The sequence below is a fragment of the Pezoporus flaviventris genome, unplaced genomic scaffold (assembly GCF_033815535.1).
Source record: "Pezoporus flaviventris isolate CSIRO_AGI_PZ_B2104156 unplaced genomic scaffold, CSIRO_AGI_Pfla_v1 ptg000031l, whole genome shotgun sequence".
NCBI classification, from domain to species: Eukaryota; Metazoa; Chordata; class Aves; order Psittaciformes; family Psittacidae; genus Pezoporus; species Pezoporus flaviventris.
The window spans coordinates 38,056,004-38,083,999 of record NW_026892579.1 but is presented as its reverse complement, the minus strand read 5'-3'; the positions used below and the strand labels follow the sequence as shown (position 1 = coordinate 38,083,999).

General features: G+C 37.8%; 1 long non-coding RNA gene across 1 annotated transcript; it reads left to right on the top strand.

The window, feature by feature from the left end:
• Nucleotides 1-251: 251 nt before the first annotated feature.
• LOC133273449 (uncharacterized) lies at nucleotides 252-19,288 on the top strand. The gene is made up of 3 exons (XR_009744808.1): nucleotides 252-758; nucleotides 10,139-10,217; nucleotides 19,197-19,288. It is a non-coding gene; the product is annotated as an uncharacterized LOC133273449 (long non-coding RNA).
• The last annotated feature ends 8,708 nt before the right edge of the window (nucleotides 19,289-27,996 follow it).

Sequence of the window (27,996 nt, the reverse complement as noted above, 5' to 3'; positions counted from 1 at the left end):
AAAGAGGCCGAATTATATTAATGTTCATTTGGCCAGGCTAAGAGCAGCAACTCACTGCAGTGTGTTCTGCAGGCAGTAAAGCCTCTTTAATGCTGTGTTCTGCATGCTCCCTTGCTGTGGAGGAAAAATTCCTCCTGCATACCATAATAGTTGTGCTGTATAGATATTGAAATAGCTTATTCCCACAGGATGGGAAAAGGATAAACTTTGTTGCTAATAAACCAAAGTTAAAAATCCTGGCAACAGTGTAAAAATCAATAAGAAGCAGGAATGCCTGTGCAAAGAGGGCAGGTTACGCATGAGCTGGAGAAAAGGCTTTTGGGTTGCCCACACCCTGCACACAGGCTTGGAGAGGGTGGGATTACAGCACAACATCTGTTTGCTCACAAGAGATGCCAGTAACATTTTGGGAAAGTCTCTTCTCTTATGCAATAAACTGCAGGAAAACAGTCAGAAGAGACCCAGTGTTTGGAAGAGACAGACATGGCTGAGGTGACATTTGTGGGGGATGCATCCTAAGCCCTGTGGAGGCTGCAGCACGTGCCAGAAAGTGCTGCAGACCCAGACAGGCAACTGGTGGAAGCGGGTGAGAAAAGAGCCAGCCAAAGCAGGAACACAGCCTGCATCTGAGGAGCCTGAGGAAAAGTTCTGCCATCAGACTCTTGCAGGTCTGGGACTGCTCTTCTCCCTCCAAACCAAAGAAAGGCTGTGTGTTTGCAGATACGTAACACCACAGCACCTGATATCACCCCCAAAGGGTGTGCAAACAAGCCCTGCGTGAGTGCTACAGGAACAGATGTTACCACAGCAGCACATCTCCAAGCAGAAGTAGGAGGCAGGTTCCTGCCTTAGCACTCACAAGCTCTATTTCTCTGTACTAGTTGATCTTATCTGTCACTGTGTCCTCTAGAATTTGCATCTCATGTGTTTATATGATTTTCCTAAAATAAGAACAAAATAGTGCATTAATGTCAGAACTACAAACACATGTAGGCTTGTTTTGTTTTGTAAATTTTATTTATAGCATGAAATTTGGCACTTGCAAGTATTTGAGTTCTCTGATACCAATGCCTAGTTTAAAATTTGCCTGCAAACTTTGTGCTTTCTTTCAACTTTTACTTGTAGCTAGGAGACAAATCAATTTTTAAACTCAAAGGCTAAAGTAAAAACAACCAAAAAACCACCATGTCATCTTGATAGGAAACTATTAATTCTTGTATTATTTTCCCATTCGAAGGAAAAAAGAAGGAAATTAATCCCTTCCTCCCAATAAAAGATATTGGGCAAAAAATGAATTAAAAAAAATGAAATATTTATTAAAAAAATATATCAAAAGAAAGTTTCAACTCTTCAGGAGTTATTCTCAGTTTGTTTTATTTAAAACCATGCAATAAATTCATTTTACTCAAATTTTGACAACCTCTCCCTTTACTGAATTTTGGTATAATGTTTCTCATATCTTTTAGACATTTTCCTGACAACATTAAATTTATAATGTAGGTAAATCAAAAGACAATTCTTTTCTGAGACCTTTACGTTGTGGAATAAAATTGATCATTAAGCAAGTTAACTAGCTACCTTTATTTGATCTGGTTCTATTGCTGGACTCATTACGAAAAGATGTAGATTAAGGAAACAGGGCTGCCCTGTCTTCTATACCCTAGTACCTCCTTGCACCAGCTGGGAAATAGAAAGTGAGCTCCACATGTAGATTACAAAAAAAAAGTAGGGAAAAAAAAAAGCTTAAAAAGAAAAATCCTTGTGGGATAAAAACTTAGAAGGTGAGGTTCAAATGAGACAAAGACCAGCCCATAGGCAGTAATCATGCTGATTTTCAGTGATATTTTCATTGTAAAACAGTTGCCTAAGTCTTCTGTAGCCTGCAAGATCAATTGTTAGATCAGAGCAGTGCGTAAAAGAAGATTAATTGCAGCTGGTGCTGCAGCTTGGGAACAGCACAGGAAGGATAGACATGTTGAAAGCAGCCCTGGAGCTTCCTATTGCAAGGCTCACAGACAGGAAGGTCTGTTCTGATGCTCGTCCTTCACTCCTGGCGGCCTTTGCCTGTGCCAGAACAAGTCAGTGTTGCCAGGACGCTGTGCTGCTGTTGCTGGCACACAGTCAGTGTGGCCTTGATGGTAAGGAGTGATGCTGCTTCCTTTGCTTGCTCTGGGTCACATCCCCACACTGCATCACATGATGACTTCCCATTTCCCATTAAGGTTCCAATTTTTAAGCTGCAAAGAAAAGGCTACATAGGTGTATGCTCACCCTGGCCTCTAGACAGTTACACTGCTTCTCTCTGACTCTCAGCCAAAGCTCCCTATATCTCAACTTAGGCAGAAGCATTTTGAGCCCTGATGGTTCAGAGGTACCACAATTGAATGTTCTTAAGCAAAACAAACTCTTGATGTCTTTTAGTTCAGCTAGTTACCTATACATAAATGTTCAGAAAATCAAACACAAAACTCTAACACCTCAAAATCGCTTCCCCTTATCCTTCCAGCACTTGAAAGCCCCAAACCTGGGTTGTATGGAAGGACAGTGTTGACAGAAGTGTGTCAAAGAAACAGCCATACCAAGAAGGGGACGTCTTAGTGTGCTGATTTCATTGCAGCAGAATTAAAGGTACATAGGTGGAAATGCTCCAGGACAGCTGAGAACCCACCCCTAAGGAAATATCTGGGCTGGAGGGCAGGATCTCAAGAAGAGGCAACGAAGGCAAAACACCTGGGCTGAGATGCTCACAGGCAAGTCTGACCTTGGTGAGATGGGAAGTGCTATAGGAAAACCAAGCAGGTCAAAAGAAAAGGAAATTTTATGTGTGTCTCATATTTCCATTTTATTATAAATGTAGTTACCATGGCAGCTGCAAGTAGTTTTGGGGTTTGGGCTTCTCTACAGACATACAAGTGTCTTTTGAACTTCCCTCTTTTTTGAATGCCATATCTGTCCCTAGGAGAACAGGTGGAAAACTAACACATTTCCTTCCATGAGTAATATATTAGTAATGGGAACAACAGTAACAAAAGTAGTATAAAATCTCCCTAGAAGCATAATGATAGTATTTTTATCTTTTCTTCCAGAACATCCAACCCAACCCTCCTACTTCAGCACTACAGATTTCATGAGGAACAGACTGGTTTCTGCATAGTTTCTGCTATATCCCCTCCTCATGTTGGTCTTCTAACTCATTTTTAGAGTAAGAAGAGAAATCCATCACTGTTCATTCATATCTCCATTCACATCATTTAACTATTTCTCTCACCCAGCAGCCCTCTTCTTCACACTCCTCTTTGAACTCAGGACCTTCTAACACTTATGGTTTGGGCTGACCTGGAGAAAAATGCTGGATGGGGAGAAACTCCCATACTGAGCTATGCCTGTTTGAGCCCAGCTGCCCACAGGAGAGACTAAGCTTTCCTAACGAGGCACCCAATCACTCTGGCCACCAGAAGGTTATGGCTGTGAGATGAACTCCAAACTTAACAAGAATCACTGGTACTTACTTACCCCTAAAGAATCTAGCTTCTAGAATAAAATCAAAGAATTGTAGTCTTAGCTGCTTTTATCTGAGTGTAAGTTGAGAGAGTGGAGAAAGAGAAGTAATATGTGACAGAGTCTGCTTTCTTTTGTGTTACATCTAAACTGACTCCAGGATAATACAATAAACAAGATAACAAGATGAAAGAGAGCTTGAGAGGGCTTCTTTACCATTCCCTGGTCCCAAAGGAGACTCAATTACTTCTAAACCATTCTTGAAAGATGTTGGACAAATCTGATCTTTACTATGGATGCCTGGCTATTCTCACTGCACCTATGGTTTCTAGGTAACTGTAGGGGGTTCTAGGCGATTAAAAGCAAAGCACAAATTAGGAAAGTCTGAATATACTGAGGTCAGTTCAAAGTAGCCAAGTATTTTATTTGCTAAGGATTAGACCTAATTTTCATTATATTTTCAATTGGTTTATTTATTAACTCGTATGGTGTATTAAAGGCCATGGATTAACCCTTGCCTTATGCTGAATCATACCTTTCCAGGGCTTACCCTGTTCCCAGGAAAAAAAAAAGCCACTTTTCAGCAAAGTCAACTCAAGAAAGCACTACTCATTCTCTTCAAAGATTCTTTTTTGAGTCACTTTATTTACTCACTTTACAGATTAAAAACCTTTCATACCTTACATTAGCAGAAGAGTGGGCACTGTGGTAAAATGCAGTTTGGAGTAAAAAATAAATGAGCAGTGGCTGTAGCTACTGTAAGCCACTGTGTCCCAAAAGGCCAGCCTAAACAAATGTGTGGGTTTACAGCATCTTAGAAACTGGCCACTAATTCCTAGGTGAGCTTGTACTAAGTAGAAGAAAGATGAATAACTCCACTTTCAAAGCCATGGTTTTGCAGTGAGCACACTGCCTTCCTCCTCCTGAGTGGGAAGAATGCTTATCTGGCACTTAATGGAGATTCCTCTCTACACTACTGAGTGCTAATTTCTCTTACACACACCCTCTTAATACACACACTGTCAGAATCCAGCCACTATTAAATAAATGTAAATTGGTAACTTTAATTGCTGAGGACTCGGGCATTGTAGTTCTCAGCATGCTTAAAAGAAAAGAAAAAGCAAAAAAAAGTAAATCACTCTCCTGGGTTCTCCCCTCCCCAGTCAAGAATGTCAAGTTTTCAGGAAAAGGAAGCATGGTATTTGCAGACTCAATTAAATTCAAGCAGTTAGAATTCCTCATTAGCCCCTTTGGACTTGGAGAAATACCCAGTGTTATTTTACAGTATACTGGAAATAAGAACCTAAATGTAGCTCAAGGGTAACTGAAGCTAGAAAGCTGGTAGTGCTCCATATTGTATGGGCTTTCTGTGTCACACCAAATGATTTACAGCTGTTGCATGAGGCATACATGCTTACTGCATTGTCTTTTCGTGATCAGAATATTCTTGCTCCACAGCTTTGCAGCCTACAAAGTATTTCCACATGTTTGAAAAAAGGAGGTCAGATATCCTGTGGAGTTCTGCTCCTCTGCTCTTCTAACTGCAATTCTGGGTTGGTGGTCACCTAAAGACACTTGTATTTTATTGGCTGTACACATATTAATGTGATAATTATCATGTAAGGCCATTTTTGTCTTTTTCTGACAACTGTCTAAATCTCATTCTTCCTCATCTTTATGTTTCCCTCCTCTCTCTGGGTAAGTTCACTAAAAAGACAAAAAGTTTTGAGTTCTTATTCCTCCCATGGAGAAAAGTTAGATAGTTCCTCTACTGAAAACATCCACCGCATGGATTCTACAAAGTCTCAGCTTCCATAAGGAAAAGAAATGTGACAAGCATTATTTCAGCACGATTGGCATCAGGCCAACAATAATAAGTCTGCAGTTCCCAGTGACCCCTCAGTGAGCTCCAAACTAAGATTATTTCATATTATCCCTCTCTCTATGTATCCTTGACAAACAATGCAAAGGAAAGGCAGAGACTTAACTTTGGGAAAGGCCTTGTAAATGAAAGGTGAAATAAAGGCTACTTATCTAATATTTGCTTCACAGGCTTGTGATAGAATTGACATTTAGAAGGTGGGGTAGAGCAGGGGGCAGAAGATGTGGGCTGGTATATGAACATTACCTCTAATTTTGGAACTTTTTATAGCCTTCAATCTGTTCCTGGAGTGTTTGGAAGTGTTCTGTGGATGTTGTGAGTGATCTGTGCATTTTGTATTAAACACTTATTGCATGGCTTTCTTTGTTGGCAAACAGCTAGATCAATGATATAAGCTGTCCTCTCCAGATCTATGTTTCTATTGACTGTGGTTTTGTTTTTTTTTCCTTTGGAGAAGATACCTGAGCCATGGTTTCAAATGGGGAAGAATTCTGCTGAAAAATGCTTTAGGAAAACTAAAATGCTAATGTGCAAGGAAAATCCCCTTTCTGACAGAGTGAAGGATCCATGAACAATACTAAACACAAGAGAAAACTCTGCATTATTCTGTCAACTTTGCACAAAATAGGTACTTTTTGAAAACAAAATTTAATATTTTTTAATAAATGTAGATGAACATGAAGTTTCATCATTTTCTTGGGCTTGTCTTCCTCTGTGTCTACTAAGATGTAGCAGACACAGCCCAGAGTCACTGTTGTCTCGGTCATTGTTGCACCATGTTATTCATTGAGCACAGTAGTGGGATCTCTCAGAATCATGTGACTGATCTCACAGATACCCCTGCATTGCTCAGCCACTGCTCTTTTCCACTATAGAGGGTGCCCCTCTGTCTGTTTTTCTCTCTGCTCCTTCATTGAGCTCACAAACATGCATCCACACCCTGCCATCCAGAACTCAGCCTTGCTGGCAAGCATGGCTCTTCCCAGTGGGTTGAGATGTCAGGGACCCCATGGGGAGACCATGCTTATGAGTGACCAGTCAACAGTAAGGGGTACCATGGATGGGATGCACAAACTTTGTGTGTGCTGGGGTCTCACTGAACGGTGCATGGTGGCATGCTAGCACCTGCATGAGGCTCTTGCACCTGGTCAGGATGACCCTGAAGCAGAAGCAAACAGACAACCCAATTATATGGCAAAGAAGCATGAGGTGTCAGCAGAAGGACTTGACAAATGTATTCTCCTTCCTGTAGGGTAAGAATGAATATCTGTATGTACCAGTTGCACCGTAGGTAAATACATTTGGCATCACAGAAAACTCCAAAGAGGATTCGAGTGCCATGCAAGTCACTGTAGACACTGGCTGGGGAAGCAAGGCATCCTAATGAGAAGCATCTCCAATTATCCTTTCAACAAGTGCCAAGTGCAGGTCAGTCTTTAAATATAGTGTGTAGCCACCTTCTCCAGAACAAACACAAAGCTGTGTGACAGAGTATCATGAATGTGGATGGCAAGAAGATATTGGACTTCCCTGATGAGAGAAAATGCACTTCAAAATAAGAGCATCCTACAAGATTTGAAGGTTTCTATTATTTTAAATGGGAGCATATTTTTCATTAAAAAATCTCCAGTCTTAAACTATCTCTAATAATCATTATGTGTCTATTTTTAAATAAGAAAACATGAACTAGGTGAAATGGCTGTCCTTGGTGCCAATGATTACACCTACATTAGAAAATGTGTCAGCGTCCCTCCCTTATTCTTGAACTTCAGTGATCTTCTGAGAACATATAAATCACATTAGCACTTTCCCTGGGACTCACGAAGACATCATAGTCCATATCCTTCCTGTATCAGCCAGCTCAGACAGCAGGCAGCTGCTTAACAAAAAGGAAATGAAATTTTACTGTTAGCAGCCTCCTTCAATTCAGCGAAATGGGGACAAACACTGAATCTGCCTCCAGTATTCTCAGGGCTTCTTGTACGTTAAAAGTATTTTCTTGGAGAGTGGTTAAAATGTGGCTTTTGGTAGATGGGTGAAACCATAACTTTGTCTGTGTGGCTGGACTTTAATATATTCTTTTTGGCTGTTTTAGCAGTTTCTTGATATTCTTGTGTCTATTGTTAGCTGTAAAGAGGCAGGAAAAGGATGCATTTGTTGAAATTCAGCCACTACAGGAATAAATTAGAAGGCTAAGTGATTGAAAGCAGCAAGTTTTTGGAGTATACATTTACATTTCAGAAAAAAATAATCTCTCAATACTAGGATGAGATTTTTGATAAGAACTTTTAATAATTCAATTTAACTACATATCAATGATAGTTTGAGACAATTTGTACCAGAAAAAAAAAAAATCATTTAATTGAAGAAGTGTATAAAAGAAAAATTAAGTGTAAACCAAATGAAGTGAGGGGTTTTGTTTTTTTTTTTTTTTTTGATATTGGATAATTAATAATAAAATTGGACAGATTTATGCAATCAGGTCTTGTTTGAATCTCACTGAGGAAAATCTTACCAGCTTTCAAGCAACTCATTTCCTTCCTATCCTATCTATTTAATCTATCCTGGGTTTAAACAGCCCAGCTTAAATTTGAGTCATGACCCTGAATACCTCTGCAAAAATGCAATGATGGAATATTTCATTCAAACTCCTTGAAGTTACTATGCATTTACTTCAGATCAAATGAGACCAAGATCTCTAATGATAATTAAAGTTCATCGATAATGGAAAGTTCCTTAATAATATGATGTTGTGATTGCACCAGCCATGGCAGTATAGCCCTTAATATAACTAAAATTTGAGTCACAAAAGAAATGAAGCATGGCTCAGTTACAGATTTTAATGTAAATTCTGCTCTATGTCTGCTCACTGGAAATACATTTTGGATCTGGATTTTGTTAAAAGATGCTCCTTGTCCACAACCATTTAGTCTAATGATAAATGAGCTCCAGAAGTGGTAGTCACATGTAGGGAAGAGGAGATGATAATTTGGTTTTAAAGCGCTTCCTTCTCTACAGTTATTTAATAATCTTTCAGACAACTTTCCATGTTTTCAGATTGCACATGAAATATGACCAACTCATCCTGTAACATTTTCAGTGGTAACATTTAGATAAACTAAAATATTTTCCCTGTTAAAATCTTTCTCAACCCAATTTTCCAGCCCCTGTAATTATCTTCAAAAATCCTTATTCTGAAGGACTGCTCCCTTATACATATTTCAGCCATTAACTATATTGTCTTTATCCTTGCTGACATTGTGGCTTCAGGCTATGCTAAGGGCCTGCATAACCTTGTTTTCTGAGGCTTCTGCCTTCTCTGTGAACGGCAGGAGGAAAGGTGAAGCCAGGTAAGATCCAGAATTTCTTTGAAGATTAAAGTTCTAGAAAGTGTGTGGTAATCCAACAGCTGTTACTTTGGTCCTGGAGCTGTGAAACTGTGCTGCTGTTGTGCCATCTGCCAGACAGTCCAGGAGGAGGGGAGGCTGCTCCTTTGCCAGGTGGTGTGATTAAGGTTGTCTATGTGTTTGTGTTTGTGTGCAGTGGGGAAAAAACTGATTGCACACTTTGTGCTTGGGCAATGCCATGTGCGACGTGTCAAGAGAATGTGGGTCGCTTTACCTGCTTGCATCTGGACAAAGCACAGGGCGTCAATAAGAAAAGCAAAAGGCCTCACAGTTATTAACATACAAATAGCATCTATGCTTCATGTGCAATTCTCACAGAAGTCACACACCATTCTAATTTTATACTGGCGGGTGGCCCAAGCATGATTAATTCACCACTGAGCTTTAAGGGACTTTTGGTTTGCTCAGCGGGCGTGATACAGACCACTACAGCCCCAGGAAATATTCAGTCTCTGAGGGAGGCAAGAGGTCTTCATACAGGTCACCAAGCTTCAGCCAACAAAGATCTGTGGTGATTTCTGTACCTATTAATGTCTTTTTTCTGTATTAATACGAGAATAAATACAGAGAATAAATATTTTTTCTGTTTCACTAAAGTCTGTCAGCACACTCTGCCTATAAGTGCAGTGACTTTCTTGTAGGTGCAAATCTTTTGGATTGAATCTGGCAGTAACTGTATACTCTGATTCATGCAATGAATGGGTACTGGAAAAAATGTAGGGTATCTTGTATGAAGGTGCACTCGTATAGGGCGTGTGATGCTCTTAAAAACTGGGGAGAGTTCATGCCCCCCAAAATTGCCATCTGGACAAGAGGTATTAACATACTCAAGTTATGAGCACATTCACAAAGAAAGAACTGACTGCAGATTTAATTTCGAAAGTGCCTTTCACACAAACCTTTATTTATCAGCAGTCAGATTATGTAGCTTCCACCAGGAACTCATCCAAGATGTACATATTTGGTTTAATTTCTCAATAGATCTTGAAGTTGCTAGTTTAAAGTTGTTGAGCCACGTCCATAAAGTTGTGATTATCAGTGGATTCTGCAGTTTGCATCGTCAACAGCACCTGCATACAGTAGACAGAGAACTGATTTCTACAAGGCAACAGAAATTAAAAGTCTGGCTAGTGGCAACTGAAGGTGGGAAGTGTCCTTACATACCTGTAGGTTGACATGGGCAACTGGCAGCTCTGTGTTGCTTTATTGCAAAACAAACAATAAAATAAGGCAAGGCCTAATTTGCAGGGTTTTGCTGGCCTAATTTGAAGTTTTTTTGCTTCTCTATCTGTTCTTAGTGGAATTGCCAGTGTTCTGTTCACACACTGAGTCACTGTTTTCCTATGTGCAGCCATACACTTGTATTGATGAATCGAGGTTTGACAGACCAGCTCCTCCTGCAGACAAGTACTCTTCTTACAGCATATCAGGTGAGTAGACTGGATCCTACCTTCCTCTTCCCATTTGCTGTCTGGCATCACCCAAGGAAGGGTAAAGAGCAGAATAAAATAGGAGGTCCTCCCCCTTCAGTGGTTGATAGTCTGGACAATCTGGCCTTAAAGAAACACAGGGTGCTCAGTTGAACACCATTTTGATGTTTCTGAATAGCATATCTCTGGAGATGAAATTGCAATCATCACCAGAGCTGCAGATTAGCAACTGGTAGAAAAAATAGGCATATCATAAAGCATACACACTCCCTTGTTATCTCACCACTTCTCATTTAATCCTTGTCTGCAAACAGAAGAAGGGAATCCCTGCACGGCTACACTGCTGGGTTCGCATATAATCAGGTGTCAGAGCCTGCCTTACTTAGACCTTTTGTTCAGCTGCACTCCCTACTGGATTTTTTTCCCTAAGATTTGTGCTTTCACCCCTGGATAATAATATAACAAACAGCTCTTTGTCTCTTTAGGTTTGTTCATATAACTTGTATTAATATATTGACAATGTCATAAAAGAGGCACACAAAGAATCCTCTTGTCTTCCTAAGCTACAGCAAAAGCAGTGGCAATTATTGCTGATGTGTAGCACAATCTCAGACTCCAGTGGATAAAAGTAAAAAAATGCAATTTTGAAACTCAGCTGTAGAAACACAATAAACATGATTTTAGACTTACGAGGATTTGCTTCATGTTTAGTAAAGCCCTTTTTATTAGGGCATTTATCAGATGGTCTGGTGCTTAAAATGAATATTTTCAAAGGTATTTTGAATACAGTAGTGATGACTTCTTGAAAAACTAAATGAAACCTAATTGATTTCCAGTAAGTTTTTTTGCTGCTTGTAAAAAATTGTATATTTGAATGTTTCAGACACTCTTATTGAAAACATCCTGTTGATACTAAATGTGATTTTTTAACTTATTTTGTGTGTGGAGACTTCAGTCTGGATTCTAAGGACAGCTACATGCTTTAAAATTTCCTGAGTTGTATTGTGCTGCTAGCCAAAATCCAGGGTCCTTTCTTTACACTGCTGTAAGTAAGAAGAAAGAAACTAAGATAGAGCCACGTCCTAGTACTTTCTGCTCACAAGAAATGTAGGAACCTGTCTCCCTGGGAGGACATGAGTTTTCAGTGCAGCGCAGGATGTTCCTTCTACCATCTGATGAAGAAACTTTTTCTTCTCTCCCCTTCTGTTTCTTTCAATCATATTCTAGCCTTGTCCAGGTTTTGCCTGAATCTTCCTTTCTCATATCTTTCCTGTACTTCTCACTATAACACGTTAAGTACATCTGCTCGATCATACCCAGTAAAGCTATCTTTCCAAATAGGTCAAATTTCTAAGTATATTCACATATGCCTTTCAGTTCTGGTGGTGTTGTACTCTTGTATTTTTGTCTCAAAAAATACTGCGGCTTCTCAGGAGGAACTTAAATCAGAGACGACTGTTAATATCAATTCCAATCTACCACAGTGAAGTACCTGGTAGGGAAAAGTTCTGTAAAACTGGCTAGAAAAGTGTCCATGTAGGAGAAAAAAGAAACAAAAAAAAGACTTGACAACTAGGCCTTCTAGGCCTTAATAAATCAAAGGCAGTAGTGTTGACATGTAATAGTTCATGTTCCCTTTTAATGAGGGAACCTGGAATTCAGTTGTTCGGAGCTCTGTTTCTGGTTCTGCTGTAGACTCACAACCCAGGACAGTTTCCACAAGCACTGGAAGACCTAAATGGTATTTACCTGCATCTCAAACATACCGTGAAACATAGTCACAGCTTTGAAATGCTTTCAGATCCACAAACTGAACTTTTGTCCAAACAAAAATAAAAATGTAAGGAGTAAATGTCAGTAAAATATTGATGTTACTGAAACCAGAGGGAAGCTTGTCTTTGAATTTGTGGGGCTAAAACTTACCCCCTTCATTGCTTTGACAGCTGAGGATGAGAACAGAATTTGGCCAATAATGGTGAGGTCTGTGAAGAGCTTAAGGGAGTCAGCAGCCTTCAGGTTGGTTTGTTTGTTTCATGAGGGCTTTTTTGGTTTGTTTTTGGTCTTTAGATTTCTTTTTTTTTTTTTTTTCTAAACAGCAAATTCTTTGAAACTTCAGCTGGAAAGAGTTTCTCTCAATTGTCATTTGACATGAGTTCATTTAAGTAGCTTCAGCCGGAAAAAACCTACCAGGTGTAATCCAAAAACCTTGTGAATCCCTGTGTTTTTATCTAATTGGCAAGATGTTTGGAGACCCACAAAGTTCATGGGCATAACCCTCTGTCTTTCACAATGGACCAAATGGAGGCATTTGCAGCTGATGCTGCTCCATGAAGTAGAGGTGAATATCTGCTGGCTTAAGGTCCCATTGACCTGCCAGATGCCATCAAGTGTCAGGACTTGATGCAACTTCCAAGATATGGTGAGAATTTCTTCAATTCTTTTCACTGACATTGTCTAGCTTCCCAGGCAACACTTAGATATTTCCTGAGCAAGATGAGTCTCTTATGCGAGCAGAAGTCTCATTCACTTTCTGAGACTCCAGGGGGCCCAGAAACTGGGCTCCTGGCAGCATTTTAAGGGAAAGCACTTGCAATTTTTGATTAGTATGTCAGCTCTCAGAGCTGCGCTTTATTTAATTCATTTTGGCACCCAACAGAAATTGCTACGTTAAAAAGAAGGGAAATCAACACATCATTTTTGCAAATCTATTGACTGATTAGCATGGGTAAATGAGTTGTAAGGTGAATTTCAGCTTCAGAGAGGACATGTTTGCCTCTTGCACTTCATAATTCAAACTGAAACTGTATTTGTGGTGCATAACATTTTTTTTCTGAAGCAGAGATAAGAATTTAATCTTTTTATTTTTAACAACCTTTCTGAAAACAAGAACAGGTTGCCCAGATATGTCCTGGTGTCTCATTTCTTGGAGTTATTCAAAATGAGACTGGAGATAGTCCTAAGCAACCTGCCTTAGCTGACCCTGCTAGACAATCTCCAGAAACCCCCTCCAATTCCAACTATTCTATGATTCAATGATCCCTAAGCGCTGCTTGAAAAGAGAAAAAATGAAATTACAGTGGTTTAAAATAATGAAACTAAAGATCCTGAGTGCTTTTTTTGACACGGCAATTACTTAAGCAAGAAAGTAGTTGGTGGGCCAGACTATATAATATTTAATATTTCAAATATAGACGGACAGCCATTACCTGAGTCAGAGCTATCCTGTGCTCTGCTAGTGTATATAGAAGGCTTCAGTGATGATTTCCTTACATCATAATGCCAAATAAACCTCTCTATCAAACAGCTTCTTCAGACATGGTTTCTTGTTGTCATTAATAGTATGTAGCTCTTAAGAGCTTAACCACATGAAGAATTTATTGTTCTCATTGAACCCAGAGCACACTCAGGTCACGAGTTTGTTTCAGCACTATTGTAATCTTTTAGCACATTGTTAATGCCCTGCTATTAATGATAACCTTGTGCTCTAAGTCCCAATATGATCTTGGATGGTTTGTTCAGCATTTGTAAAAACATAATAAATGGAAATGGATGCTTGGCAGGGAGAGCTCTGTCAACAATGCAGCATTGACTTGTAACGTCAAATAACATTTCCATTTCCTTAGAGAGGTTTTGGGGCTTGTTACTAGCAAGCTCTTCTTTTAAACTCTTTTTATTTCTCCTCCAGTTTTGCCAGTGAAAAAAGTTATCACAAAAGAATATGGGTTGTCATTTTTGATACTAGGTTTTATGCCTTGGTATAATATTTCTATTACATCTCAGTTCAAATGTATGATTTGTTCCTTTAACATTCTGAGGGAAGATGCAGTCAGCTTGAAGGTAAAAAGTTATCACCAGGAAAATATAACTCATCAACGGGTGCATGTGCCCACAAAATAGGTAATTCGTATTCATATTATTCTGAAATTCATCTTTCTCAGCTCAAGTGTCAGAAGGTTGGTTGCATGGAGTTATATTCATCCCAGAGAGAAAAAGGTGACCATTTCAGCTCACATTAGGCATCTAATCAGGTGACAAAAAGCAATTTTGGAGATGATTCTTCCTCTCCAGTGACTGGCTTAGACATGGACATTAAGTGTGTTAAGTTGAATGAGGTAAACCCCACCCTTGGAGACTAAAACAATAATTTTCAACCTTCTCAGAATTTCATACCAAAACAAGATCCATCTCTTCATGATTGTTAGCCCAATTATAGAATTACAGAAAATTTTAAACTGGAAGAGGCCTCTGGATGTTCTCTGGTTCAATCAGCTGTTCTCACAGCAAGGCCAACACCAAAGTTAAATCAGATTTTGTATAAAGACCAAATGGGGTGTTATTAGGATAAACCAAATAGCAGATACTAACATGATTTTCCTTCCCTTTCCCCTTTCTCTTCCTCTTCCTTTTCCCCCTTTCCCTTCCTTTCCCCCTCTTGCCCCTTCCTTTTCTTTTTTTTCCTTTTGCTTTCTTTTTCCCTTTTCCTTTCCCCTTCCTTCTCTTTTTCTCTCCATTTCCCTTCCTTATAGATGTTTTGGTTAATTCTGTTCAGACTATCACAGTGCAAACTTGTTTTAAAAGATTACAAATGTTACAAAGAAGACAAAAATATTTCAATCTAGAAGACAAGAAATGGGAAATGGACAGCTAGGAAGAAGGCACAAACCTGCCTGTCTACGGGAGAAGTGGTTGGATGCAAGTGTGACCAGCATTACTGGTAGAATAAAAAAACTCAAACTGGCCAGGAGCAGAGATAATAAAATGAAACAACTCATCATTTCAAGAGGAGAGGAGAGGGTGAAGTTGCAGTGCACTGAGAAAGTATATATTTTCAGTCAGAACCCTGTGCACAGTATAGCAAAAAATTTGGACTTTTTATGAGAAAAATGTCTTTGAGCAATATACAGCTACACTATGTCTGGTTTTGCTACCTTTGTTGTTATTACAGATCTGAAAAAATCTCAGACTTGAATCATTGCCTTGTTGTCCTAGGTGCTGTACAGTTACGACGTTAATGAGTGCTCTCCTGGTAAGCTTACAAGCTAAGTGTAATACAAGAGACAACACAACCGAATAGAGGGAATTATAAGAGAAAAAAAATATAGCCATTATACCAGGCAGTAGTCCCAACATACCAGAAAGTTGCCAGTTGCCCATGTTTGTTTGATTTTTTAAGGCATTAGGAAAACAAAACAGGCAAAGGAAAAGGAGAAATGCAGTTTAAGAATACAAATCTCAAATTGAGGGAAAACATCAGAAAAAGCTCAGAAGTTATTTTTCAGAATATAACAAGGGTGAGGTTGGTATCACAAGCCAAGTAGAATGGGACTTAATAGCAAATAAGATTCGTTAGGGATGCAGCAGAAAATGCACAAGAAATTAAGCCTCCTTTATGCTTGTTGCAATAAACAAGGAGAAGGTATTGACATTCTGAAAGAACAATGTCATGCTGAAAAAGGTAGGCTAACTAATGCACAATATTGTATAATACTTTCACCTGTCTGAATGAAAAGATCTGCACTTGAGAAATATTCACTAGTTGTAGAAAGAAAAAGAATAAAATGTAATTGAAAATACTTGGTATATTGTTTTTAATCTAGTAAGTACCTGGTATACTGTCCTTTAATCAAATGTATGAGATTATCTAATTTAAGGTTTGTTGGGATGCATGTTCATTGATTTTATGGTCTGAAAAATTTGTTTTGTATTATTTTTTTTAATGACTAAAAGCAGACATAAGTCAGGTTTTACACTTTATATTGTACTGTCTGTTGAACAAGATGCTTTTAAGACTGAGATAGGCAACTGATGATATAAAGGGAAAAGGACAAACTGAGGAAATGTTACACCTCGGACTCTTAATGCTAGATTATTCCAGTTGCTGGGAATGTGCTTTAGTAACAAGATCATCAGACATACATCAAACTAATCCATATATGTTCATTACATATCAGACCAGAATTTCCCTTGGAGATCTTCTGCTCAAACCTGAGTAAAGTTTAATATTCTTTGCTAGTGAAACTAAAACATGTCCTACCACCAAGCAGCATAGTGACAGCCAGAAAAGGAGAGGTACTTAATCTGGTGCAGATATGTCATTAACCTGACTATCCATGGAGGTTTTGGGATGATTTTCCTGGAATAACAAATGTTAGAACTGGAAAAAAAAATAATATTTGGAAGTCCAATGACAAAATGCTTTAAGCTTAGTCATAGGAGCACACAAACATAAACAATGTCATAAATATGTACTTACTTTTTAATAAGACTTTGAGATTCTGAAATGGATGACAATCCCATACTGGGTAACTGCAATGCTAAAGTTTTGGTTCCTGCCCCAAAGAGCCCAAGAGACAGTGCAACCATGCACCATTCTAATGTTGTCTTCCTAAAGACAAAGCATTTTTATATTTATATTCTGAGAAAGTTTAAAATTATATTCTGTGCTCTAGAAGCTTGGGGCTGCAATGCTAGAAGGGAACCAAAGCTGAACTGTAAACAAAACAGGGGTGCAGACAAAGTGAAACCCAAAGCCTGAGGAAAGGCAGCTGACAGTGAAGAGGGACTGTGGTGCCCAGGAACTGGGACAATATAGTGCAATGCCTGTATGGGTGACCCGCACCCCAAAGGGTTTTGATCCTCCAGAAGAGCAGGAAGGCTTGCTCCCAGCTAGGGATGTTTCTCTTTGGAGACATATGAGTGAAACTTACACTTTGTAGCATGTAAATCCAAAAGGAGAGGCAAGATCTCTGAATTTAATGAGTTTGAGACCCAGGGAATGCTTAAAACCAAAAATGTTGCCATTAAACAGCGTCTTCAAAGATATAATTTTATCTGTTTCTTGGAGAATCAAGTATAAAGAAATAAAGAAAGGAAGGATTCCATCCACACAGAAATACACAATTGCATGGAGACTGGGTAGAATATCCTGCCTTAAATTATCAGTTGGAAAATCAGTTGAAGGGTATGGAGTAAAATAGAGTTAGCCATTTAGCTTCTTTTTGGCATAGTGAAATTGTGATTTCCTATGGATAATGTCAGCTAGAAGGGTAATTATCTGAGTTAAATATCATCTAATGGAAGCTTTCTGTAGGGTAAGAATACTGATGTTAGTATGAGAAGCTGGCTTCCTTTTCCCTATATGATTTCTTATGTTCTGCTCATTAATGATCCAGTCTTTCAGAGTGTACATACCCATCCCCCCATCCCATCTCCACATCTCACACCTTCAAGGAGACTTGAATACTACATCTAGACCTTGGAGTGACTTATTGATGAAAATTAGCTGAATGCTGGTAACCTGTCAGTATTTTATTCCGGTTTCTAATGTTTACACTACTAGACAAACCCACTGAAAATAACATCAATATTTCTGTGCAGCTGGAGATGAAATTTAGCATTGGCCAGGCTTTGCATGTGCCAGGATGCTCTATACTAACTATCACTTTTGTAGAACTGCCACAAAGTGAGAGAGTCTACACTAAACTATTTTTCATTCCTAAACCATTCCTGCTAAAGTAAGCAACAATCAAATGCTTATAATGATATTGACCTACTTGTGAAGTGCTTTGGGATATGTATTTTTATTCAAATGCTGTGTTATTATTTTCATTCCAATTTAATTACATTCTGTCATGTGCAAAACTTTTAAAGCATCTGTCTCTTCAGTGTAACATCTCCCCACTTTTTCTCTGCAGAACAGCACTTGATTGTTGTAAAGGCAGAACAAAATTTTTTCAGTCACTTCTGTGTAAGAAAATAATAAAATGTACTCATGGTAAATCAAAGGTCATTTTTTTTTCCTCATTGTTAAATCTAACTGTGATCATATGGATTGAAAAGAGAAAGAGAAAAATCTTGTGAAAATTGACTTGGGAATAATTCCCATTATGATGAAACACCTTTGCTTTAGCTCAGCAAGGGGAAACCAAGGTTATAGGTGCTATATCACATTAGCTAAAATCCGAGTAGAATCCCTTCTATACATTTGCTGTGTCCTACATGATAATCAGAGTTAGTTGGTTTTCATTAATTAGGGGTTTGGGCAAGGACCGGGGTTTGCTCTTGGAACAATTTGCACAAAAGACACAGTAAATTACTCATATTTATAATTCCCCAAGGCCTGAAGCCCTGTTTAAACATAGTTTGTATTGCTTTAAATATGCAGGTTAATTTAAAGTAGTAAAACTGCAAGTCATATCCCATCTTCCACTTTTCAAACTCAGCTATAATGATATAAAGTGATTATATCAAGATACTTGATTCCAGTGCAGAAATGTGCAGAAAGGGAAATCAACAAGCTATACTGGTATTATCATACATATAATGACATGGTTCTACCTACACCAAAAGTTCAAATGGTCTGTGCATAATGTTTAAAAATAAATCACATTCTTAACTGAAGCAGTTGAACAGATAGGAAAGCAGTTTTGACAGGAAATCTATTTTAGGCTTGCCTTTCTTTTCCTGAACACTACCGCTAGCAGCAGCAATGGACTGTAGAGGGGATCAAATACAGGACTGCTTCAATAGCATTGGTACTTCTGTTGAATATACCACAGATTTTAAACTTAGAAAACACTTTGAAAAGGTTTAAACAAAATGAGAAGATATGTCCCTTCCTTCTTGATCCCCCAAACAGTAAAGTTAGGCTACTAGTGTTTCCTTTAGGAGCAGAAACAGTTATTCTGGGTTTTTTTTGGAGCTTCTGAGGATATAGTATTTAACTTACTGACCCATTTCAGCCACCCCATGACAAGTTCAGTATTGCGAGGAGCTGATTGTTTCACAGCACACAAGGTACTACTGTAAATTTTTGGATATCACATTGCCGCTGATCCTTGAAACACCTAAAGAATGTGTGGTACATTTACTGTTTTGATAGATTATGATCAGCCAACATGACCTCCTGCAGACCACAGGTCAGAGGATTTCATCCTTGCCATGCTTTTTTCTCATTCAGCAGTTTCTTTTTCATTGCAGAGCATTGTGAAACAATGAAATAGTTCCAGAAAAGTGATATACTAGGACAAACCTGAGGCAAGCTGACAACAGAAGCACATTCAGATCTACAGGTCTGTGTTCTTATAATCAGACTGAGAGGCCATGAAGTTTGTAAGTTTGTAAAGGTACCACATCTTCCTCCTGTTATTTTTTCAATTTCTGGCTGCAACTGATTCAGTAAAAAGCTGTTGTCTTCAGGGTTGTGATTTTGAATGAAAGGAAATCCTGGTGTACTACCCTGCACGTTCTCATATTTATTAATTTCCCTAATAATTTACTTTTTTTTTTTTTTATTTTTTAGCCTCTGAAATATGGTGAAAGACTGCTTTGTGTGTATTTCTTATCAGAAATCAGTAATAGAAGAGCTGCTCAAATTTTAATGGATAATTGTCACTTGTCTTGATTTTTTAAACACTTCACGTTTCTTCACTGGTTTTCTGAGAATGTTTCTGTTCCTGGTTTTCTACAGAGATACATAATTAATAATTTCTGTGACTAATGAAATCAAGTTAATGTGGCTGATTGATAGAACCAGACAGACAAATTCTGATTTTTTTCTGTAATGACTCTATAGACTTTAATGAAATTTCCTTGGATTGTGAGAACTGAGAGCAGCCTGTTTCCTGGTTCGTGCTAGTCAAGTGTTTGCCTTCTCAATACGGGGTAGACAAAGATTTAACCAACTATTAGGCTTGGTGTTTTGGTCATTGTGTCATCTGTGTTGTTCCTGTGTCCTCCTCTCTAACCTGTTTAATTTAATTTTGTTTTCTTTATTCTGTTCATCTGATTTAACCACTGATCTTTTCTTCATAGCTTGTTCCCCAGCTGCCATGAAATAAATGCATGGAAATATTGCAGCTGAACACTTTTCTCTTTTTCAAACTTGAAGAAATAGATTAATGGGGTGAAAACATCTGCTTAAAAACTTGCTCTAGCCTTGCTTTTCCTAAACAGATCACTCACCTGAATGTTAATAACAGTCCTGGTTTTCCTATCATGTCTTCTTATATTCCCACCTCTTTTTATCTTGTATACATGCAGGCTTTTCATGCCAAGAGATGGGACTGTATAAACATTGACTCCAGTTTGTGCAACATAATTTTCTCATTAAAACCCCCAGATTTCATGCAGAACTACTTGATGAGATGGGAGAGGAAAATTCTAAGTCTTGGACAATGCTCCCTAAGCACAGGGAAATTTCTTACTGTCTATAATAATCGTATTATGTTACCCATGTAACCAAGATTATATGATCAGTCCTTAAATAAGTTAAAACATCAGGGTCCATGGTGTTTTATAATTTCAAGTATACCACTGTGTGCTTGCAAAATATACATTTTACAAGTACCAAACCCAGCAGCTAAAATGTACAAGATAGCTATTCAAATAACAGCTTTCAACTGTTTGACCAAAAAATGTCATGGTAAAAAATATCTACAAAACAGACATTTTCACTTTACATTTTTAATGTATCCTGATGCCTGAATGTTGCACATCCTACGATAGCACTTGCATTGAAATCCACACAATGAAATGTGACGTGTCAGATCAATGAAATGAGCAGCACTTCTCTATGTGTAAATTGAAAAGGCATGCAGAAAGTTTATACAGAAAGACTTGACAAAACAGATAAATGATATTGTTTGGGGTATTTTTTCTGTCACTGATAACAAAAGAGTTGGGTGGGGCATCAAACAGTGATATGCCTTGTTATTTCTTGGTCATTTTTACATCTTGCAATAGTCATTACCAGAAAAAAATATAATAGAAAAGATATTAATTTCTTAAAACAGGAAAGGCTTTTGTCTTGTTTTTTTCTATTTTCTTTTCCCCATAGCCATTTAACTTGATATCCTTGTTTTCTCCTCTATGGTCTTATTCTCTGGCTAAATAACATGGGAAAATACGTTTTACATATAAACACTGGCTCTGTTTTCATCTGTTAAAGTGAAATTGTAATGCCATTTAATCTATTAAATGCATTTGCTTGCAATTATAAGATATATATTCCATACTTTCTTGCCTTAAAACCACTTCACAAGCTGTTACCTTCTGTTTTCAAAAATGGAAGTGCTATAGTTGCTCTCACTTTCTGCTTAGACAGGATTCGTCAAAATATCACCACCAGTGACATCACACTTTCAAACAAAAGATAATGATTTAATAGCCATTTTTAGCTGGATATTTTTGTTTTGAAATATGATATTAAAAGTACTTCCTTGGAACACTAAAAGAACAGCATGTAAATTAATCAAAGCATAGGAGCACATTGATGCTTAAGGTCTTGAAAGTTATTTTATACATTCTGCATACTTGAGAAACAACAAGTACTTAAATGTTTTGCTCCTTCAAATTAAGCTAGTCTTTAAGGAAAACTAATTCACAAAACCATGGCCCACTCTCTCTCAGCAGAGTCTTTTATGCCTGTGCACAAACAGAGAACTAAACATTTTGGAAAATACTCCTTCCTGGAGAAGGCACATTGGGATTTAATATTTGCCCCCAACAACGGGTTCACTTGGCTAAGCATCACTGAGCATCAATGTATAAATCGTGTGCTCTCATTCAGAGCCACTGCATTTCAACAATATAAGTGCATGAGACCACATGCTGGTATTCTCCACAAAAGTCACTTGTTATTTAAATCAGAACTACAAACCTGCTCCCTCACCTCCCCCTCTCTAGCCCCTAGAGGGGCATATTCTCATTAACATTCTTAATGTTAATTGGAATTACATGTGCACATCAAAAGGAGAATACACCTCCAGATGTGATATTTGCAAGCTTCATATTAAGCGAGGCTGTGTTGAAATAAAACACATCATTGAACATACAGTCCTATCCTGATATTGAACGGTAATATATGTTCTTATGTGCAAAACCAGGTCTTACACACAGAGGAAAATGAATTCAGTATGATACAACCAGAGCGTCCATTCCTGTAGGATCTGATCTTGCCATTTGTCACTCGTGAAAAATTCTGCTTGCCTACAAAGTACCAATAGGCTTATGATCCAGCACATTTTCCTGTAGTGGAAATTAGTTGCAGATCTGAACAATTTTGAAATGGTGACAAGAGTGCCTGACTTACTTAGGCTCATGTGTTCAGAAAAGAATCTGTACGGTTCAGCACAAAAAAATATTTTTTAAAAACTACAAGTTAGTGTCCATATTTTCTAACCTCATAAAAATAATGCAATTTTGTTAATAAAAATAATCAGTTCTCAAAATACAGTACTCTTAGAAATAAACCCACAAAAAGTAAAAAAAAAATAGCCAACACCAAATGCATTTTCAAACATTCTTTTAAAATTCGCTATAATTTCACAGTTTTAATTATGTTTACACTAAGTTCCCTACAATTTCTGTTTGCAAAATGTAAATGCAGAGTAGATTAGAAAACAGTGCAATCTGAAATCTGGAAAGCCCAAGCAGATTAGTTTAATCTTTGCAGAAAATTCATGCCAGAATAATCATTTCTTTACTGAGCCTTTCCACTTCCACATAATGGGAATTTTCTATTGTTACATTTAAGCAATTCACCCAGCAAATCATAAGCATCTCCAACAGAATTAGATAAAAGCTCAGCCCCAGAAACAAGTGGCAGATTTGACTCAAAAGGTATAAACTGAGGTTTCATTCCTTTGAAGAAACACTCTTAATATTTTTACAGAAACATACGTTGAAATAATGTCAAATTTCACTAGAAATCCTAATAAATAAAACCATATGCTGAAGCACGTCAGCTAGAATTCACCAAGGCTATAAAACAGATACATACAAGATAGGCAATATCAAGGAAAATGGGGTTGGAGCTGAGGAAAATATTAATTTAGTAATGATCTTTCTTCATGTAATGACATGCTAGGTTTAAGCTCCTGACATCTTGGAAGTGCTCATGTAAAATCTGATTTGCCTATTCTTCCTTGCTAACAAAGATGGTCACCAAAACAAGACTTGTTTGGGAATAAGTAATGCAAATGTCATATCTCTCTTGCTAATATTATAGGAATACAGAAAACATGTTTATCAGAATATTTTTAAAAAACAAAAAAAGAATCCCCTCCCCACAATAAAATCATACAGTGAATGCCAGGTTTCAGGTATCTTGCAGTCACAAATGCAATAGAAATGAGAAAGAAAGAGAAGAAAAAAAAATAGAAGCCTTTCTAGGTCATCTATTCCATCCATCTGCTGGAGTAAGATCACTCCTTACTATATACATGCTAGAGATTTTCTCAGTCTGATTTTAAATGTCTTGTTTCCATCTGTTCAATTTGACCTTACCTATTTCATCTTGGGTAGTTAAAATGGCTGCTGTATAGTGCAATAATTCAGGGCAATATATAAAAAATAAATAATAAAAAAACAACCAAAAAACCAAAAACATCCTGCAAAAGTCCTCTTATCCTTAGTGCAGCTAATTTTGAAGATATGTTTACCCACAAAAGATCAAACTGGACAAACGATGCCTATAAGACTGTGCCGTCTGCATGCGAAGCGTCATCTTTTACTGTATCATATGGATTAGATCCTGAGCTAATCAGTCAGATTCAGAGCTGAACTGCTTTGGGTCCATCTTACAATGCAAATATTGGGGGGTGGGGAATGTTCAACTAAAGTCTTCTGTGGTTAATGAGTTGCCTTTTCCATTCTTATTAGCTAAAATACTTGAACCACTTTGGTTTTTTAAACTTAAACAATTATATTAGATGTAATCGTTATTTTATTAACATTTTTCTCCAAGGATTTTTCTTTCTGATTATGAGTACTTTGCAATTTCAGACAGTATGATGGATGCTACTCTTCTATGACAAGAATTTTAACAGCCCTTCTTCAGCACTCAATGCACACCCAATTATGCGTCTGAGCTAGTAACCTTGAATTTATGTTGCCATGGCAACAAACTGGTCATGCATTATGGATTATCATTGAAATTCTACACCCCTACCTAGCATAATGAGAGTTGGGGACTTAATCAAATCAGCCATTCTGTGTGACACAAAGTGAAGAACTAGCTCTTATTGTTCAGCCTGGAGAAAGGAAGCAGGCCTGATGGAGTGGCAGCTGCAGTGCTGCAGCCTGATAGATTGCCCTTATATACATTTGTGAATGTATAGACAGATGGTTTTCAATGCCTGGAATTTCTGGCTTTGGAAGCAGCTGGTCGGGTAACCTCTGCCGTCTCACCTTGTTGTCATGGAGCATTGCACCGAGACTCAGAATGTGAACGGGTACATTGGCAATCTGACTGAATTTGCGCGGCGTGGCACCCCCCTTTCACCCTGGGGTGGGAGGGCAGGAGGCAGGCAGGGCTGAGAGGGGAGTGCAGCTCGCACAGGCTGAAGCAGGGTCCTCGGGCATCCTCCACTACCTCCTGCCCTGCTTGCACAGAGAAGGACTGGTGAAATTGTTGTGGTAAATCATTCCTAGGGATTTAATCTACTTAGTGTCTCCTCCACTGTCTTGAAATCACGGTGTGACGCATTCGTACGCAATTCAGGCATCAGTAAAGGCACCCAGGTTTCAGGTTGCCATGCCGTGCTGTGCTTGTGTCTGAGAGAGAGCACCAGCTTAGCTAAGGTCAAAGCTGCAGAAGGTTCAATGCTGGGACAAAAATAAAACCAAATGGATATGAAAAATCAACAACCATTATATCTGCAGACTCCTTTTGTGCATTATCACAGAAATTTCTCTCTCTAGTCTGAGGTATTGTAGGAAGCTACAGGGACTGCTAGGAACTCATTAACATTTTTTAATAAAATAGTAGTAAAACTGTAGCCATTCTAGAAGAATTGGGCCATAATAAACATTTATAATCCTTTAACCTGTTTAGTGCAAGTATCTGAGTATTTTGACCTACATCAAAACTAAGTTGATCTATTTAGTATTACTCATTTGTTCTTATGATTGTTTTAATTATTATAGCCATTGGAGCATTATTTTTCTCTATTTAGTTCTCCATACATCAAAGCTTTAAAACCTTTTAAACTTCAAAGCTTTTGATTCCTCATAAAACACACATCTATCAAAAAATCCTTACTTTTCCAAAATCTTGATTAGCCAATTTTTCTGTGTCACCCTTATATTTTGGAAGTCTAGATGTTGTTACTGTAATATATTTTATTTACTTATTCATATGTATAAGGTGACCATCACCATGGTTTCTGCGTAGGGAGTGCTATGTGTTTGTCAGCCTTGCCATTACTATTCACTAGACCTGTGATTTCAAAGCAGGCAGCATTCCCCTAGAATAAAACCTTATCTGACAATAACGTTTCAAAGAAATACTTTCTTTTAGATCTAACTGCTTCATTAACACCACTTTTCTTTCAGCCAAACTGTCTGTGTTTGTGTTTTGATGTATAAAGCGTATAGCACGCATATGTCATGAGATTTAATTTTCAATGCATGTGCAGAAAGTGAATATTTCATCAGGCTTTTAAAACAAATCAACATACAGGTTATTCAGCAGCTTTGATTAATCACCCTTTATCTATCTGTCTGTCTGTCTCTACATCCATCCATCTATCCATCCATCCATGTAAACAAAACCAGTCCCTCATCTTCTGAACAGCTTTTTCTTTTTCTTTTTTTTTGTTTTTGCATCAAAAAGAGCCACCACTGTCCTGTATTGACTGGTGAGATTGCAGTAGCTCCCTAGAAGATTTTGCAGTCTATCCACAAATGATTTGTGAACTGAAATGTCCAAGGAAAGTCTGGGCATGAAAGTCTGCGCCTGATTCTGCAATGCCCTCTTCCAGCCAGAACCAAGGAAGCTGCCCATGTAACATCCCTTGAGGGCTATTCTCTGTCATGTCAATAAATCTGTCTCTTAAGCTCACCTCAATCTTTATAGTGTAGCATGTTTCAATTACTGTTTGGTTACTAATGTATACAGGGACTTTGAGAATTTCTTGAATTAAAAAAAAAAAAACTTTTTACATACTTATTTAAAAAGATACATCCCAAAAATTATTAATTCACACAAAAACTGTCTTTGACAACACTGACTGTTTGACTTAGACTAAGGAAGAAAATTCAGAGCTAGCGGTTGATGGGAAAAATAAATAGACTGATATAATTTTTATCTTTCTCAATGAAAAAGTAAATGAGTCTTTTTCAACTTTAATTTATAGTGCCAGGAATTTAAGCCAAACTCTTAAATCTGATGTTAATATCAACTTTACATTACTTAAATCTTTTATGGTTGAGTTGCTTTTATTGTGTAGGCATTCTGGAAAAGGATGTTACAGTTGGGTCTAGCAGAGTCAGCCCACAAAAATAGTAGTGCATGGTCTAAATTAAAACCTATAGAGAAAAAAAAGAACGAGAATAGTGCCAACATGGGCACAGGGACCTGAGTGCTGCCTTCGGTTTAAAAATGTCCCACAAGAAAGAAGAGGAGATTTTTAGAACTCTTTTTTTTCACTGAGTGTGATTTTTAATAAGGTAAGCTAACTTCAAAAGCAGTGAAACAGGATGGAAAGGAAAATGATATTAAGGCTAAGAGTAAGTACTTAGGCCCAATAGTTGATTTAGGATCAAATTACATATCTCAAAGCATAAAGCAGTGTGAGCAAAACGGTTCCTAATATTAACAGCAAGGAAATAACTAAATTTAGGACTTTTTTTTTTTTTTTTTAAATTTTATTTAGACTATGTAGAAGTTTTTTTCAAGAAAATACTTCTGTTAATCTCAACGAAAGTATTATCAGGAGTAAATTTTTCCTTGGCATAACTTCTGCTCCCAGAGAAGAATCTGAAAATCAGAAAGTATTTAAAGTTTCTGAAACACAGCATTATTAATAAACTCTGTAGCTGGAAATAAGCTATAAGCATTTCCTTGGAAACTTTAGTACTGTCAAATTTAAAACACTGTCTCTTGACCTTTTTAATCAAGAATTATCCAGTCTCCCTGCCCCCTCCCCCCCCCCCCCAGCAATCAAGAACTGTTTCCTTGTTAAAACAACTTTAAAATGACCATTTTGTGGGTTCCAGACTGTGTGTTTTTTCTCTTGCAATTACCAAGAAGGAGGCAGAAATATAGATTTTAGTCTACTACTTTTATTTTCTCCCCATGTTATTCATGCATTCTTGAAGGGGTAAGAAAGTACATATAAATGTATATTGGGGAAGATTTTGCAGTCATTTTACTGTCTTCCTCCTGCTGTTGTATGGATCACCAGTTGCATGACTTCAGGCTGGGAAGTCTCTGGTATGTTCATGGTGGTTGCAGTTCACCTCTATGCTGTCTGATCTTGGTTGTGGCTCTTCACTCAGCATAAGGCGGAAGAAGAAAGGATACACTTCTCATCTAGCTCCTTCCCACTTAAGTGCACTGAATGCCAAATTGGTAGCATTTTAGGGATTCGAAATATAACTGATTACATTCTTGAATTTTGCATGTTTTTTGAAGAAATACTGGTGAAAAGGTACATTTTAGTAATTTTGGAACAAGGAGATCAGGACTGAAGGGCTGTCTAGGGCAATACAGGGCATAGGTTGTCTTGGAATTTCAGGGTTTGAGCAAAATACTCTTTCCATTTCTGAGGTACCATGACAGTTAGTGTACAAGTAATTGCAGATTTGCTTAGAGACACTACCTCAGTCTTAGTATGTAAGCCCTCCGTTTTGCTTAAATTCACCCATTTTCTCACAACCAGTGGAGCCAGATGATATGTTTCCCTTCACTGTGAAATGCATTTAATCACAAGAATTGAATGCCTGTGTAGTGAGAACATTTTTATTACCCACTGTACCAGTTTGCTCACTTCCA